Source organism: Lontra canadensis, unplaced genomic scaffold (assembly GCF_010015895.1).
Source record: "Lontra canadensis isolate GAN:19392208 unplaced genomic scaffold, GSC_riverotter_1.0 scaffold96, whole genome shotgun sequence".
Lineage (NCBI taxonomy): Eukaryota > Metazoa > Chordata > Mammalia > Carnivora > Mustelidae > Lontra > Lontra canadensis.
In genome coordinates, this window is record NW_022631090.1 from 831943 (window position 1) to 850268 (window position 18326).

The 18326-nt window shown below is 37.1% G+C and overlaps 1 protein-coding gene across 3 annotated transcripts in view; it reads right to left on the reverse strand.

Annotated features, from left to right (window-relative positions):
- The window catches only part of NUP62CL (nucleoporin 62 C-terminal like), a 43066-nt gene that overhangs the window by 1880 nt on the left and 22860 nt on the right, over positions 1–18326 (reverse strand). The window lies entirely within an intron of this gene.

An 18326-nucleotide genomic window follows, 5' to 3' on the forward strand; every position in this document is an offset into this window, starting at 1 on the left:
ATAAGCAAAATCTACTTAATTTGCTGATTGAAAATGTATTAAGGAATACATTTATAAAAAATTTTAAAAATCAATGAAATGTTGAGAAACACAAGCCAGCATTATTAAGAGAGCTTTCTATAAATATTTTGTCATGTCTTCAAATTAAATTCTCAGGACTATTTCTATATTAACATACTTTACATTTTTTAGGAGTTTCATTACTTGAGGGCAAAAACTGCTCCTAAAATTTAACTGCCCAGAGTTCAGTTCTGAAGATATGTATTAGGGACTGGTTCCTGTAGGCCTATGAAATTATATACCATACTAGAAGATAAATGCCAGGAATAGTCAATATTTGGGGGAAATATACCATATACATTTTGAGATTAAAATGAACTGTACTAAGCAATATGAAAATGAAATTACGAAAACAATTCCATTCACAACAGCATCTAAAAGAATTAAAACGCTTAGAAATAAACCTACCAAATGGAGTATAAGACCTGTACACCAAAACATACAAAACATTGCTAAGAGAAATTAAGATCTAAAGAAATGAAGAGGAATCCCATGTTCATGGATTCAAAGACTCCATAGTGGTAAGATGGCAATCCCTCACAGGCTGATTTACTAATTCACTGTAACCCCCATGAAAATTCCAGCAAGCTATTTTTATAGAAATAGAAAAGCTTTAAAATTTACATGGAACGGACCCAGAATAGCAAAGCAATCTTGAAAAAGAATAATAAATTGCAAGAATTACACAACACAATTTTAAAACTTACTACAAAGCCACATTAATCAAGATGGTGTAATACTAGCGTAGGATAGCCATAGAGATCAATGGAACAGAAAGTCCAGAAATAAAACCCTATATTTATGGTCAATTCATTTTTGATGAATTTCATTTTGAATTGCATAAGGCAATTCAGTGGGGGAAAACATAGTCTTTTGCAACAAATAGTGCAGAGACAACTGGATACCTACCTGAAAATGAAGTTGAATCCTTACTTCTTAACTATGCACAAAAAACAACTCAAGATGCATTATGGACCTAACTTTAAAGGAAAACTACATTTGGAAAATAAAACACAAATATCAATCAATTGATGAGCAGATAAGCAAAATGTGGATGTCCACACACTGGAATGATACACAGCAATAAGGGAATGAAGTACTGAATTGTATTACAACATAGATGAACTCTGAAACCATTTTGCCAGACAGCAAAGGCCACATATAATATGACTCCATTTATATAAACTCTCCAGAAAGTACAAATCACTAAAGACAGAAAAAGTAGACTATTGGCAGGAATAGGGATCAATTGCCAACAAGCAAGAGGGAATTTTTTAGGGTAATAGAAATGTTTTCAAATGGATTGTCTAATGTTTGCACAACTCTGAGCTTTAAACAGCCATTGGTTAAGATGATAGATTAGTGTGTTTAAAACATTTCCTAAAAATCACTTGCACCCCCCAAGAATATTCTGGTAAAATTGCTTCTAGCCAGTCCTATTCTGTGTATGGGACAGATGTTTTCTTCATCTAAACCTACTTGCAAATATTTTAGGTAAAGATTAAAAGACATTCATATAAAGTTATGAAAATAAGTGAGTTGATCATTAAACCCTAACAGTGCTCTACTACAATTATTTTTAAGTTACACATATAAAATTTAAAAAAATTTTTTTTTAATTTAATTTACTTGACAGAGAGAGATCACAAGTAGGCAGAGAGGCAGGCAGAGAGAGAGGAAGGGAAGCAGGCTCCCTGCTGAACAGAGAGCACAATGCGGGGCTCGATCCCAGGACCCTGAGATCATGACCTGAGCTGAAGGCAGAGGCTTAACCCACTGAGCCACCCAGGCGCCCCCACATAGAAAAATTAATAGATAATACTAAATTCATGGTCAAAGGCAACAATGTACTTTCATAAACACTGCTATAGTACAACTCTTATTTTCCTTTTAGAAAAACAACTGGGGCAGCTGGAGGAAAAAAATCTTGAAAAAATGGTCAAAAGATACAAATAAGCAGCTTAAAAAAGGAAATACAGATTGTTTATAAATATTTAACAATACTCATCTTCACTGGTAACCGGAAGAAGGCAAATGAACAATGGAAATATTTTCACCTATAAATTGTAGAAAGGGATGAGGACTGTGGTGGTAGAATGCTAAAAGGATTCGGAATTAGCAGAATTAGGTAATTCAAAGAAGTGCTGAAAGTGGGACTGTAAGCAGTAAGAGGCAGATATCTCCATTCCGCCACATCTGGGTGATTCTCCCTACCCAAGCCTAGCAGAGGACTTCTTGTTTAGAAAGGGTAAACCAGGTGGGCTGTGGCTCAGAGTCACCAGGGAGAGCTGAGGACAAGGTATCTGTACCAAAAATATAAGTGAAAGTTTGCAAGGGATGAAGTAAAAGTCTACAACTTGAGCACTGAGCTCCAATCCCTTTTTTTAACAGCCCCAAGAACGCTGGCGTACCACTAGGTTTATTAGTCCCTAGGCAAAAGCTGAAAGATTCTTCTTTGGAGAAATGACCAAGTGAAGAGAAAAATCCTAAAAATTCTAAAAGTAATGGCTGGAGATCCTCCAGTAAAAAGGTCTTGCCAAATTATCCTATAGTAAATCAGCAAGATCCATCTACAGTTTAATGTCTCATTCTTGAATATAAATGGAAAACCAAGAATCGCCAGAGTGTTGAGGAATATCTTTAATATCAGACCAGGGACACCTTGGTGGCTCAGTAGGTTAAGTGTCTGACTCTTGGTTTCAGTTCAGGTCATGATCTCAGGGTTGTGGGACTGAGCTCCATGTTGGGCTCTGTGTTCAGCACATAGTCTGCTTGGAATTCTCTCTCTCTCCCTCCTTCCTCTCTCTCCTCTCTCTCTCTCTCTCTCTCTCTTTCTCATAAATAAATAAATAAATAGAAGGACCAAAAGACTAAAACAAAGCAAAGATAAAGAAAGCTGGAAGACAGAATCCAGGAAAACTAAAATATTTGTTTAAGATTTTTTTATTTGAGACAAAGCGAGAGCATGAACAGGGGGAGGGACAGGGAGTGAGGGAGAAGCTGACCCCCCACTGAGCAGGGAGCCTGACATGGGCTCAATTCCAGGACCCTGAGACTATGACCCAAGCCAAAGGCAGACACTTCAGCAACTGAGCCATGCAGGTGCCCCAGGAAGAATAAAACATGTTTAAAAATCAATAATATCATCAGAGAGAAGACACTGAATCCATGAAATAAGAACTGGATGCTATTTAAAACACACACACACACACACACACCATAAAACAGTACTACAAGCTCTTGTGAACTAAAAAGTGTAACAGGAAGCAAAGATCAGTAGAAAGACTGGAATAAAAAGCTGAGTACTTATCTGAGAAAATTTAACAAAAATACAGCAGAAACCTAATTCCAGAAAATTCCCCCAAACTGATAGAAATCACGTTCTTGACTGGAAAAGCTCACTGAATACCATCTCAGTGGATGAATTAAACCTACATGGAGGCACATCTGAAATTTCAGTATTGTGGGGAAGATCCTGAAAACTTCCATGGGGGGGAAAAAACATGCAAACAAAGGGGTCACATTAAAGGTTTAGGAGTCAGAATGGACCTCAAATCTGGAAGACAATCAACAACATTTTCAAATGTTTAAGAGAAAATTATTTCCAAGCTAGACTTTTATTTTAAAGATTTTATTTATTTATTTATTTGACAGACAGAGATCACAAGTAGGCAGAGAGAAAGGCAGAGAGAGAGATGGGGGAGCAGGCTCACCGCTAAGCAGAGAGCCCGATGCAGAGCTCGATCACAGGACTCTGGGATCATGACCTAAGCCGAAGGTAGAGGCTTTAACCCACTGAGCCACCCAGGCGCCCTCCAAGCTAGACTTTGATAGCCAATACTATCAGTTGTGAGGGTAGAATAAAGACCTTTCCCCAAAGAAAACAAAAAAGGTAACTTGTTTTTTTTTAAAGATTTTATTTATTTATTTATTTGACAGAGATCACAAGCAGGCAGAGAGAGAGAAGGAAGCAGGCTCACCGCTGAGCAGAGAGCATGATGCGCGGTGCTCGATCCCAGGACGCTGGGATCATTACCTGAGCCGAAGGCAGAGACTTTAACCCACTGAGCCACCCAGGCGCCCCCAAAAAAGTAATTTGAAAAGACATAGGCACCTTTATGTTTATTGTAGCATTATTTACAATAGCCGAGATGTGGAAGCAACCCTAATGTCCATCGACAGATGAACAGATTTTTTAAAATGTGGTGTATATATACTCTGGAATATTACTCAGCCCTAAAAAAAACCCTGAAATCTTGCCATCTCCAACAACATAGATAGTCCTAGAGTATTATGCTAAGTGAAATCAGTCAGAGAAGGTAAATATCATACAATTTCATTCATACGTGGAATTTAAGAAGCAAAACAAACAAATAAAAAGAAGAGACAAACAAAAAACAAGACAACTACAGAGAACAAACAGGTGGTTGCCAGAAGGAAGGTAGATTGGGGGTCGAGGTGAAATAGATAAAGGGGATTAAGAGTATACTTACCTCTTTTTTAAAGATTTTATTTATTTGAGAGAGAGTATGAGCAGGGGGAAGAGCAGAGGGAGGAGGAGGAGCAGGCTCCCTGCTGAGCAGAGAACCCAATGCAGGTCTCAATCCCAGGACCCCAGGATCATGACCTGAGCTGAAGGCAGTCGCTTAAACAAGTGAGCTACCCAGGCACCCCAGGCATCACTTCTCTTGACTGAGCACTTAGAAATGTATAAAATTGGGAGGGTATGTGCTACGGTGAGAAAAAAAAATGTACAGAATTGTGGAATCATTGTATTGTACACCTGGAACTATTATAACACGGTGTGTTAATTATACTTGAAGTAAAAAAGACCTCAGATAAACGCAGTATCTCAAAATACTTACTTCCCATGCATTCTCTCAGGAAGCTGATGAAATACATGTTATACTAAAACAAGGGAATAAACCATAAAAAGGGAAATATAAGAGCCATGAAAGAAAGAAAGAAATAGATGGAATACAAGATTGCTGGAGAGGGAAGAACCTAGCTGAGTAGTAAACCAAGAGAGCAACAATACCAGATAATAGATTAGGGATTCGAGATTAGAGGGATTAGAGGGTCTGGGAGAAAGGAATCCAAGAAGGTGAAATTGATGGATTTAAAGAAAAAGCACGTATCAGAGAATGAACTACTTACTGGTAAGCATATAGAAAATTTAGCAAATGATGAAATAAACTTTAGAGGAAAACAGAAACTTGTAAAAGAAGTAAGATAGTGGTGCCTGGGTAGGTCAGTTGGTTAGGTTCCTGACTCTTGATTTCAGCTCGGGTCATATCTCAGGGTCCTGGGATGGAGCTCCACATTGGGCTCCATGCTCAGTGGGGAGTCTGCTAGAGATTCTCTCTCTGCCCCTCCCCCTGCTCACTCACTCTTTCTATCTCTCTCTCTCTCTCTCTCTCTCTCAAATAAATAAATAAATAAATATTAAAAAAAAAGAAGACAATATAATATGCTATATGGCCAGGCTGTGAATAAAATTTATGCAATCTTAACTCAAAACAATAAATATTGGTTCTATGTGTAATTTATGATATGGTTATATTGGTAAGATGACAGAAAAGTGTGCTTACATGCATATATTTATATGCTTCTATAAATGTAATATGTACATATACTGGAGGGGCAGTATGGTGGTATATTGTATTGCACACACACATACATATACACAAAATGAGGGTGGTATAAAAGAGTTAAATCCTTACTTCCCATTTGGGGAAGCCAATACAGAAGGCCTAAAATGGAAAAACTAAAAAGTAAAGTATACAAGGTATTTAGAGATCTAGAAATATTAAAAAAAAACCAGCTGAAATAATTGAGAATGATTGTTTCTAGGGGTGGAAAACAGGGTGTGGACAGAGAAGCTGATATTTTTCATAAACTTTATTTAAAAACTTTATCCTTGGGGCACCTGGGTGGCTCAGTGGGTTAAAGCCTCTGCCTTCGGCTCAGGTCATGATCTCAGGGTCCTGGGATCGGGCCCCCCCCTTGGGCTCTCTGCTCAGCAGGGAGCCTGCTTCCCCCTCTCTCTGCCTGCCTCTCTGCCTACTTGTGATCTCTGTCTATCAAATAAATAAATACAATCTTTAAAAAAAAAACTTTACCCTCTACTTTTAAGGTGGTAGATGTAAAAGACCTGAAATAAGGCAGTGATAGTAATCTACTGAAAAGAAGATTCAGGAGCTATTAAGAAGTATAAACATCATCACTTACTGAAGAAATAGAAATAGTCTACCATAAGTCCCTGAGCAAATAATAGCAACTGTTAGCTGAGAAAAAGAAAAGTTGAAGGAGTTGGAGTTACTGATCTGGGAGGCCCAGGAGAGAGTGAAGATAATGAGTTTAGCTTTACACAAGTTTAATTTGAGGCGCCTTTGGGATATCTATGTGCAGATGTTTGTTAACATAGAGCTTTATAATGCAAAGTAAAAGAACCATTAGTAAAACTGATGGTTAGAGATGACAACTGAGGTTTAAGAACTGCTGATATTCAGAAGAGCCTTAAAAGAGAACACTATTAGAGATACGGGGAGGTCTCAAAATCTATAATCTAAGTTCCTACCTTAAGAAAATAGAATATGAGCAAAATGAACCTGAAGCAAGCAAAAGGAAGGAAATAATAAAGACTGGTTATTAATGAAACTGAAAACAGGAACAGTATAGAGAAAAATCAATGAAACAAAAGCTGATTCGTTGGAGAAAAAAAATTAATAAAAATTGATTAACCTCTACCAAGACAGAAAAAAATAAAAATAGAGAAAACACAAATCACCAATATAAGGAATGAAACAGGGCAGATCACACAAATCTTGTGGTCATTAAAAGTATCAAAAGGAAATCCTAAGAACAACTTTATGCTTATAAATTCAACACCAAAGAATTGTACAAACTCCTAGAAAACCATAAATTATGTGAATTCAACCAAGATAATCTTAGGAGAGAAGGAAACAAGCCATAACTGACTCTTAACGACAGGGAACAAACTGAAGATTGATGGAGGGAGGTGGGTGAGGGGTGGGCTAGATGGGTGGTGGGTATTAAAGAGGCCACTTGTGATGATCACTGGTATTGTATGTAAGTGATGAATCACTGAATTCTACTCCAGAAAGTAATATTGCATTATATGATAACTAACAAAACTTAAATTTAAAAAATGTATCAATGCAATCCACCACATCAACAAGTTAAAGAAGAAAAAAACACACGATTATATCAATTGATGCAGAAAAAGCATTTGACAAAATCCACTATCCATTCATGATAAAAATTCTCAGCAAGTCAGGAAGAGCATGAAATTACCTAAACTTGATAAAGAGCATCTACAAAAAGTCTACAGCTAACTGTACTTAAAGTGAAAGACTGACGGCTTTCCATGGAAACTTAGGAACATGACAAAGATGTCTGTTCTCATAACTCTTATTCAACATAGTACAGGAAGTTCTAGCCAGTGCAAAGTGAGGAAAAGAGATAAATGGCATACAGATTGGAAAGGAAGAAATAAAACTTCCCCTATCTGCAGGTGATATAACTACCTATGTAGAAAATCTCAAGGAATAAACAAAACAAAGCAAAAATTCCTACATATAAGAAGTAAGTTCAGCAAGCATACATACAAGAAAGGCTAAAATTAGTAAGGCAGGGAACAACGATGTTGGAGAGGATATGTGGAGAAAAGGGAACCTTCTTAAACTGTTGGTGGGAATGCAAGTTGGTACAACAACTCTGGAAAACAGTATGGAGGATCCTCAAGAAGTTAAGAATACAGCTACCCTATGACCCAGCAATTGCACTAGTTTGGGGTTATTACCCCAAAGATACAGATGTAGTGAAAAGAATGGGCACCTGCACACCAATGTTCATAGCAGCAATGTCAACAATAGCCAAACTGTGGAAAAGAGCTGAGATGTCCTTCAACAGATGAATGGCTAGGGGCACCTGGGTGGCTCAGTGGGTTAAAGCCTCTGCCTTCAGCTCAGGTCATGATCCCAGGGTCCTGGGATGGAGCCCCGCCTCGGACTCTCTGCTCAGCAGGGAGGCTGCTTCCCATCCACCCCTCTGCCTGCCTCTCTGCCTACTTGTGATCTCTATCAAATAAATAAATAAAATCTAAAAAAATAAAAAAAGATTTGGTTCGTATATATTACTCAGCCATCATGAAGGATGAATACCTATCATTTACATCGACATGGATAGAACTGGAGGGTATTATGTTAAGTGAAATAAGTCAATCAGAGAAAGATAATTATCATATGGTTTCACTCATATGTGGAGTATAAGAAATAACACAGAGGATCATAGGGAAAGGAAGAGAAAACTGAATGGGAAGAAATCAGAGAGGGAGACAAACCATGAGAGACTCTTGACTCCAGGAAACAAACTGAGGGTTGTAGAAAGGGAGGTGGGTAGGGGAAGGGGGTAACTTGGTGATGAACATTAAGGAGGGCACATAATGTGATGAGCACTGGGTATTACACACAACTAATGAATCACTGAACACTACATCAAAAACTAATGATGTACTATATGTTGGCTATTGTATTTAAATAAAAATAAATAAAAACAAACTGTATTTTTATGCAATAGCAATGAACATATGGAAACCAAAATTTAAAACACAATATAATTTGTAATTACTACAAATAAAATAAAATAGTTAAGTATAAATCTAATAAAACCAAAACATATATAATGTGGATGCTGGGAGTTACAAAATGCTGGAGAATAAATAAATGGTGGGCTACCACATTCATGGATGGAAAGGTTCAACAGAGTAAAAATATCAATTCTCCCCCAAACTAATCTACAGGTTTAATATAATTTCTATCAAATCCCAGCAAATTTTTATGAGAGGGCAAAGGATTAAAATGGCCAAAATAATCTTGATGGAAAAAAAATAATGTGAGAGGAATCCCTCTACCATATATTAAGGCTTACTATACAGCTACAATAGTGAACACAGTGTGATATTAGTGGAGGGAAACACATATAGATCTATGGGATAGAGAGCCCAGAAGATCCATATGGCAAACTAATATATGACAAAGATGCAAAAGCAATTCAATTGAGGAAGGACAGTCTTTTCAACAACTGGTGTTGAAACAACTGGCTACCCATAGGCAAAAAAAAAAAAAAAAAGAAAGAAAGAAAGAAAAAAAGAACCTTGATCTAATCCTCACATCTTAAAGAAAAACTAACTCAAAAATGGATCACAGCCTTAAATGTAAAATGTGAAACAATAAAACTTGCAAAAAAAAAAAAGGAGAAAATCTTTGGGATATAGTACTAGGCAAAAAGTTCGTAGATTTGACACCTAAAGCATAATCCATAAAAAAATGGAGAAACTCAAAATTAAAAAACTTTTGTCCTATGAACAGCTCTGTTAAGAGGAATAGACAAGGGGCACCTGGGTGGCTCAGTGGGTTAAAGCCTCTGCCTTCAGCTCAGGTCATGATCCCAGGGTCCTGGGATTGAGCCCCACATTGGGCTCTCTGCTCAGTGGGGAGCCTGCTTCCCTTCCGCTCTCTCTGCCTGCCTCTCTGCCTACTTGTGATCTTTGTCTGTCAAATAAATAAATAAAATCTAAAGAGGAATAGACAAATGACAGGCTAGGAGAAAATATCTTCAAACCACAGAGCCAACAAAGGACTAGCATATACCCTAGAATATATAATAAAGGCTCAAAACATTAAAACAAATGAACAAGGGGCATCTGGGTGACTCAGTAGGTTAAGTGTCTGCCTTCGGCTTAGTAGTAGTGAGTAGCCAAAAACTAGAAACATCCCACATGTTCTACAACTGGTAAATGTGTAAAATAACCTGTGGTGCATATGTGCTATGGAGTAATTAGTCAGCAACTAAAAGGATCAAACCACTGATACATGTAATTTAGATGGATTTCAGGGAAATTACACTGAGAAAAAAAAAAGCCAACCCCATGTGGTTATATGCTGTACGATCCCATTTATATAGTATCTTAAAATGATAAAATTTTAGAAATGGGTGAATAGATTGGTGGTTTCTAACAATTAGGAACTGGGTTAGAGATGTGGGAGGAAGGTCGGTGTGGCAATAAGAGGGAAATAGGAGGAATTCTTATGGTAATGGAACTGTTCTGTATTTCAACTATGGTAATGCACACAAAAACCTACACGTGATAAAACTGCGTATAAGGAAACACACACAAATGCAATACAAATAAAACCAGGAAAATCTGAACAAGAGAGATTATGCCAATGTCCATGTCCTGGTTGTGTTACTGTACTACAGTTTTATAAGACATTAGCACTGGGGAAAACTAGGCAATGAATAAATAGACCTTTGTATTATTTCTTCAGCACCTCTTTATGATTTCTTACTAGTACATGTGAATGTACAATTAACTCAAATTGTAAAATGTGTAAAAATTTCAAGGATGAAGACTAACACATACAAATAAGGTTTGGATTCCCTACCTCTTTTCCCAGAAGTGCCTGTTCAATAGGCACATAATATGACCCCCAGTTTACATGATGTGATAGTTTTAACAAATCTGTTCTCACTATTTAATATGGTTGACCATCTTTTTAGCTTTATGATCTAGGTTTCCTCATTGTTGCATGCCTGTTAAGCTAAAGCCATATATTAAGGTTTTGTATTCAGTTAGGATGCTGTTTAAAAGTAACCTTGAAATCTCAGGAGCTGAATATAATTAAGGATTATTTTTGATTCAGAAAGAGGAAGAACGAGATAGGAAGGGGGCAAGGAAAGAAGAGAGAGAGAGAAGACACTGTCCCCCTATTTGTCTTAGCTACTTTTAAGAAGATTCCCAGCTTATTAAAATTGAAGTAACACTCAGAATAAATATACTTGAATTCTCAGTACTATGGTCTGATGGGAAGAAGAGTGCTGCTAGAGAACAGACAAAGCTCTCATCTCTGCTATAGGAATGCTCGTCCCAGTCTTGCTACTGACACATTAAGTTGGTGATGTGGATACTCTGCTTGTGTATAGCACTACCCCTCACACAAAATTAATAAAATATACATTTCAAGGAAAGGCACTAAAAGAAAAGATGGTGAAGGTATCCTGAATTCTTGGAGACGAAATGGCAGAAACAAGGTAGTAGAATTATTATTACATTACATCCTAACTGGTCCTCAGACAGTCATCCTATTGAAGTATCACTTACTATTCAAGCCTCATTTCAATTCTACTTCTTCCAGGAAATCAACTAACGATTAGGTTTCTCTTTCTTTGCTGCCCCCACCCCCCACACTTTGAACCTGTTCAAGGCAGTGCGCCATTGATGTTTATACCTCCTACACTGATTAACAGTGCCTCCGCCCATAATAGGTGTTTTGTATTTAAGAGTCACAGCTATGTGGTTTTAACTTGTATCTGAGAGAACACATTCCCATTATACAGTACTTCAGTTTTCAAAATGGCTACACCTATTACCTTATTTGAGTCCCACAATATCCATCAGGATAGAGAGAATTAAAAAGTCAAGAAGGTAAGGTTCAGTAGCTTCCCAAAGGCCAAAGCTCATGAAAAATGATATCAGGATTCGTATCTTCAGACTCCCATCTACGAGTGCTTTTTCTATTACAGTGTGCCTGTTTGTCAAATGCTGTGAGGGGTTTAAAGAAAAAGTACTATGCTGAGCTAATAACTGGCACCACAGAATAATGCCATTTGTTGTCCTTTCAAACACTGAAGTGCTCAAAATAAGGCAGGCCTATCTGAACCCCATCTAGGGAGAAATTTCATCGGTGAAATACTATCAGGCCATTTTATCTATGAGATGGTCATAGAGCATGGTCCCAAAGATAGCATTATAGTAAGACACCAGCATATTTATAGTTTTTAGTCACTAACAGGAAGAAAATTGCTTTGGAGAAAAATCTGTATATCCCACAAACAATATAAATCCTGCTATTTGGGAGTGATTTAAATCATGTTACATATAATTCATCTGGGGAAGCTCTCCAGCTGAGGAAATTCACTTGGGCACAAAATGTACATACGCAGGATTAGTGAGAAATCTAATTTTGCAGATGCATTGAGTGTATTTCAAATCTGGATTTACATATAGAAAAGGAATTGTAGAAGTGGAGCTCTGAGAATGTTAACCATCACACACTATTTCCTAACAGGAGCTGAAGACTTCATCATTTTTAACCTTCGTACCCTAATCTTACCTACAAGAGATTATTTAGGATCAGGGAACAATAATGTGACGACAAATCTGTCTTGTCTGTAAAGGGCGGTGGAGACAAGGAGGCAGCTCATTAAACAATGGAAAGACATAAAATACCTTTAAGTTAACTGCAATGGGAAGAAGCAAATACCTGTCTCTGTTGAGCTCAGGAGACCCTTAGAGTGAGTAGCCACATCTCTGGCAGATCAAGAGCATTTGCTTCTCAAGTATCTGAAGTGGAACACTACACTCCAGAGCACAACAGATGACCTCACCGGTCAACCAATGTCACCAAGACTTCTCAAAAGAATTTAAGAAAAAGAGGAGGTAAAAGAAGCCACCTTAACCAGTAAATCAGATTTTATTTTATTTTATTTTTTAAAGATTTTATTTTATTATTTATTTGACAGACAGAGATCACAAGTAGGCAGAGAGGCAGGCAGAGAGAGAGGAGGAAGCAGGCTCCCCGCCAAGCAGAGAGCCCGACGCGGGGCTCAATCCCAGGACCCTGAGATCATGACCCGAGCCGAAGGCAGAGGCTTTAACCCACTGAGCCACCCAGGCGCCCCCTCAGATTTTATTTTAGAGGATGAAAGACAAAGAAGATATTTTATTTGGAGTTCAAGGCATCTTTTGGCATCTCAGCATTTGATGCTCTTCAGATACAAGAGGAATGAAAGTAAACTAATAAAAATAGTTTTAAAGCATTTATCTGGACCAAGCTTCTTTAAAAAAATATGGCACTGTGAAATACCATATTGCATATTTGAAAATTCCCAAGAGGGGTTCCTGGGTGGCTCAGATGGCTGGGCTTCTTCTGCCTTTGGCTCAGGTCATGATCTCCAAGTCCCAGGACTGAGTCCCATGTTGAGCTCCCAGCTCGAGGGGAATCTGCTTCTCCCTCTCTCTTTGCCTCTTCCCCTGCTTGTGCTTTCTCTGTTTCTCTCTCTCTTTCTCAAATGAATGAATAAAATCTTTTAAAAAAAAAGTTTCTAAGAAAGCAGATATTAAAAGTTGTCATCACAAGATTCTTGTGATGAGAAAAAACTTTTTTGTAACTACGTAAGGTGACAGATGTCAACCTAATTGTAGCAATAATTTCATAATACATACAAATATTGAATCATGGCACTGTGCACCTGAGAATAATATAATGTTATATGTCAAATCTACCTCCATTTTGTCTCAAAAAAAAAAAGGTTTAAAAATACCCAACCCTGAAAACTCTAATTTAATATAATCCCCTCAAATAATAAATATTAACATTGGGTAAAAATGAATTACAACTGTGACATATCACAAAAAACTGCTTCTCTGAAATGATCCTGAAGGCATTTTATTCAAGAGTTAGTCACATCACACTAGAAAACTGAGAATGTTTTACATCAAAAAGGAAAAACAAGGTGATCAGAGACCCGGTGCTAATGGGACTGTCTTTTGGAAAGAGCACAAAATTCTTTATGGCATTTTTAGTTACTCCAAGGAGTCTTTCCTTTCTTCCCTAAATAGCAGTCAAAGTGTTGTGAGTGGCTATTAAACAATTATGGGGTTATAACCCATAAGAGACTGCAAAGATCATGGGTGAAATACATTTTAGTTGTGATACTTTTGGACACCTCACCAAAAAAGCAAAACGCCATGAAAATACTCAAGGAACTTCTAAATAATGATAAGTTTAAGATTTTCATGCTGCCCACCCTTTTATTGTGGCATGTGATAAATATTAATGTTATAGACAATGGTTTGGTATAAGGAGAAACAAAAAATGTCTGTCCTTCGCCCCTACTTCCCCCACTCTCTAAGAGAAGGAGCTCCATATATTTAAAATGAATAGCAAATTAGCCCAGATTGATTGTCAACTCTGTCCTAAGTGGTCCCAGAAGAGCTGGAGCTGCTGCAGTTTCAGTGACTGCCAACTCAGAAGACAGATATGTGACTGCAGCATTGCCATCAAGCAAACCTTGAAATAAGGCCATAAATTTATACAGAGAAAGACAAGAGAGGAAAGTGGTATTTGACTATTGCTACTCTTAACTCTCAATTATCTATACTGATCAGGAAGAAAAGGCGCAAAGATAATGTTAAAAAATGGATGACTATCAAATTTGAGAACAGGGCAATATCAGCACATGTTCAGACTTTCCCTGACTCAATGCTCTTGTACTTCTCTCTGACCACTTTCCAGCTCAGTCCCATCACAGTTCTATGGAGGTGAGAGGGGAAAAGGGGCCTGCTTCTTCTCCTTAATTCACTCCTGAATACTGAACAGTTGATTGGACAGTGCAATCTTTTAACATATTTAAAGTATACTGTGTGGTTTCTAAGTCACTTTTAAAGATAAGCCAATTCTTAAGTTAAATACATGATCCTATTAACATTACAGTTGCTATGTCTTACAATAGGAAAAAAATTCATACCAATGTTAAGGATATTAAATCACAAAAACATTTCCCAGAAACCTTTTAAAATACAGATTTTGACATTATAATCATTTTTAAAAGCCTATATAGTTATGGGCGTCTGCCTGCAGCTCAGGTCATGATCCCAGAGTCCAAGGATGGAGTCCTGCCTCGGGCTCCCTGCTCAGCGGTGAGCCTGCTTCTCCCTGTCCTTCTACCCCTTCCCCTGCTTCTGCTCACTCTCTCTCTCACACAAATAAATAAACTCTTTAAAAAAACAAAACTACACAGAGATTTTTCTTCAGGAAAAAATATATTATTTCCATTGTTAAAATGACACATTAATTAGTTTTTCTAGAACTATCACTTGCATGTGAGTAAAAGGACTTACTGAGAAGTTTAACCTTAAACTTCACAGTCCACAGACGATTTCAGCAGATATGATCTCATTAACTATTAAAAAGCAAAATGAACCACACCCACCACCAAAAACAAAACAAAACAAAACAAAACTCTCTTAGTATAATTGAAGCCTGACACTCTCCATTACTTGATCATGTTATTTCCTGATATGAAAAGGAAAGATTCCTTAGGTGGGAACAGCAAAAAGGACTCCACAGCATCAGGAATTACTGGGCTTTCCCCCTCTCTTCATCATAACCTCCACTGTCTCAGTTGAGAACCTAGGGGAAACCTCATTGCGTCTCCAGCTCAACTGAATTTTAAGCAAAAAATAACTCCCAGAAATCACTACTATCCACAGTCTTACTCTTTTTACCCTGTATTGACTAGGAAATTTACCCAGACACTTAGAAAATATGTCCCACACAAAGTGCTACCACTATCATACTTGGAAAACCCTTCTCCTCTAATGTTGGTACATGATTAAGATTTTTTTTTTCACATCCAGTGATGCCTGCATTAGAATTGTTTTGAGAGCATAAGGAGAAAAAATACTGTTCTGGTAATCAGGAAATTTGGATTCTGGTCCTAGCTTTGCCCGTAATTGTGTGTTCTTAGAGAAGTCATTTAACCTGTCTGGGCCACAGTTTCTTCATTTATATAAAGTAAGTCCTCTGCAGCACTAGCAACCTTAATTTTATTAGTAGGAAAGCACTGGCTGAGAGCCTTGATATCTTACTTATGACAAAGAAGATCCCAGCCAAGAGAAAAAAAAATTACTGTTATCTCTCTTTACAGCATATTTACATTTTTGACATCCCCTAACTCTACCCAAGATGCACTGCTCATTGTAGGAAAACATGCAACATACAGAAAGACAACAGAGTCAAACTTTGCATAATCTTATTCCTAAGCGTTTTCCAGTCACTGACATTCTCCCTATAATATCTCAGCCATTCTTACAACTTCTTCAAGGTAAGTAATTTTCAGTGATAATCTTCCTGGAACTGCCTCCTAGGCCAATTTAATAGCTACCTTTTGAATCAAATGGCTTTGTTTTCTTTCTTCCCCTCTCTCTCTCCTATATACAGAGTAATCTCTGATAACCAGTTCTGCCACTATTACTGACTGCCAACCTGGGCCAGGCACTGCTTAAGGAAAGTTCAACATTGTTTCTTTTAGTCCATATAAAAAAAAAAAAACCCTGAAGGGTAAATATTCTCCCTCATTTTTCAAATGAAGATACAGACTCAGAGAGATTAACTAACAGTTAAGGTCACACAACTATTAAGTGGTAATGCCTTGACTTGAACCCATCCAGAAACTTCTCCCTATCAGGTAATGAATACTAAGGCAATATAGAACTCAACTCTGTTAAGTTCTATAGAACTCTGATGATTCAAAAGAGTTTAGAAAAGGATAGTTTCTATACCCAGTTGAGGATGGTATAAGTATGTCTAGAAGGGAAAAAAGGTAAAGAAGTTCAGGGTTGATGACCTCTATGAATGAAGAGAATGAGGATTCTGGAAATGAGAAATGAGAAAATGTGTATTATTTTCATAATATGTCTTCAAAAAGAGTAACAACTTATTGCCTAACTAGCCTCCATTTATCTCAATTACTGAGGTCTCACTAATATTCCATATTTTAGGCAAAAGTCTATAAAAATTATTTCCCCCATATTTTTATTTTAAATCTATAGAATGTTGAGAGAATAGTAAAAAATCACAAACTTGTATATCCTCTATGTAGATTAATCCCCCATTACTATTTTGCCTCAAATTGCTCAATCTCTTTCTTTTCACAAGATTTTTGTCGAACCACTTGAAAGAAAACTAGACATGACAATTCTCTAAATAATGCAGCATACAGTTTTTAAGAATAAAAATGTTTTCCTACACAACCACAGTAACACATGTAAAAAAATAAAAAATTCATTAATATCATTTAATACACAATTCTTATCCAGTTTCCCCAACTGTTCTAAATAACATCTTCTTGAGAAAACACAAGTGATAAGCTCCTTGACATCGGTCTTGGCAATGATTTTTTTTGGGTCTGACTCCAAAAGCAAAGGTGACAAAATAAAACAACAACAACTACAACAACAAATAGGACTATATCAAACTAAAAAACCTGCACAGCAAAGGAAACCATTAACAGAATGAAAATGCAACCCACTGAATGGGAGAAGATATTTGCAAATGATATATCCAATACAGGGTTATTATCCAAAATATATAAAGAACTTATACAACTCAATAGCAGAAAAACAATCCAATTAAAAATAGGCAGAAGACATGGATAGATATTCTTTCAAAGAAGACACACAAATGAAAAGAAGCTCAGCATCAGTCATCATCAGGGAAATGAAAATCAAAGTCACAATGAGACATCACCTCCACCTGTCAGAATGCCTATTAGCCAAAAGGTAAGAAATAATAAGTGTTGGAGAGGACGTGGGAAAAAAAGGACCCTCATGCACTTTGGTGGGGCTATGGGGATATAAGTTGGTGCAGTCACTATGAAAAACAGTATGGAGGCTCCTCAAAAATTTTAAAAACAGGACCACCAATGATCCAGCAATTCCAGTACCATGTGTTTATCTGAAGAAAATAAGAACACTAATTTGAAAAGATAAATATGCCCTATGTTAATCGTATCATTATTTACAATAGTCAAGATATGGCCCTAATCTTTAGTGTCCATTGCTGGATGAATGGATAAAGAAGAGTTGGAACACAGAGAGGAGGTAGGTGGGGGGATGGGCGAAATACGTGAGGGGAATTAAGAGTATACTTATCATGATGAGCACTGAGTAATGTATAGAAATTGTTGAATCACTATGTTATACACCTGAAACTAATACATCATTAATTATATTGGAATTAAATTTTTTTAGAAAAAGATGATTTGATACACACACAAACACACACACACACACAATGGGGTACTACTCACCCATAAAAAATGAAATCTTGCCATTTGTGACAACAAGGATGGAACTAGAGGGTATTATGCTATGTGAAATAAGTCAGACAAAGACAAATACCATATCTCACTTATATGTGGAATCTAAAAAACAAAACAAATGAACAAACAAAACAAAACAAAACTCATAAATACACAGAACAGCACAGTGCTTGCTAGAGGGGAGAAGACGAAATGGGTGAAGGGAGTCAAGAGATACAAACTTCAATTATAAAATAAATAAGTCACGGGGATGTAATGTACAGAATGGCAACTATAGTCAATAACACTGTAGTGTA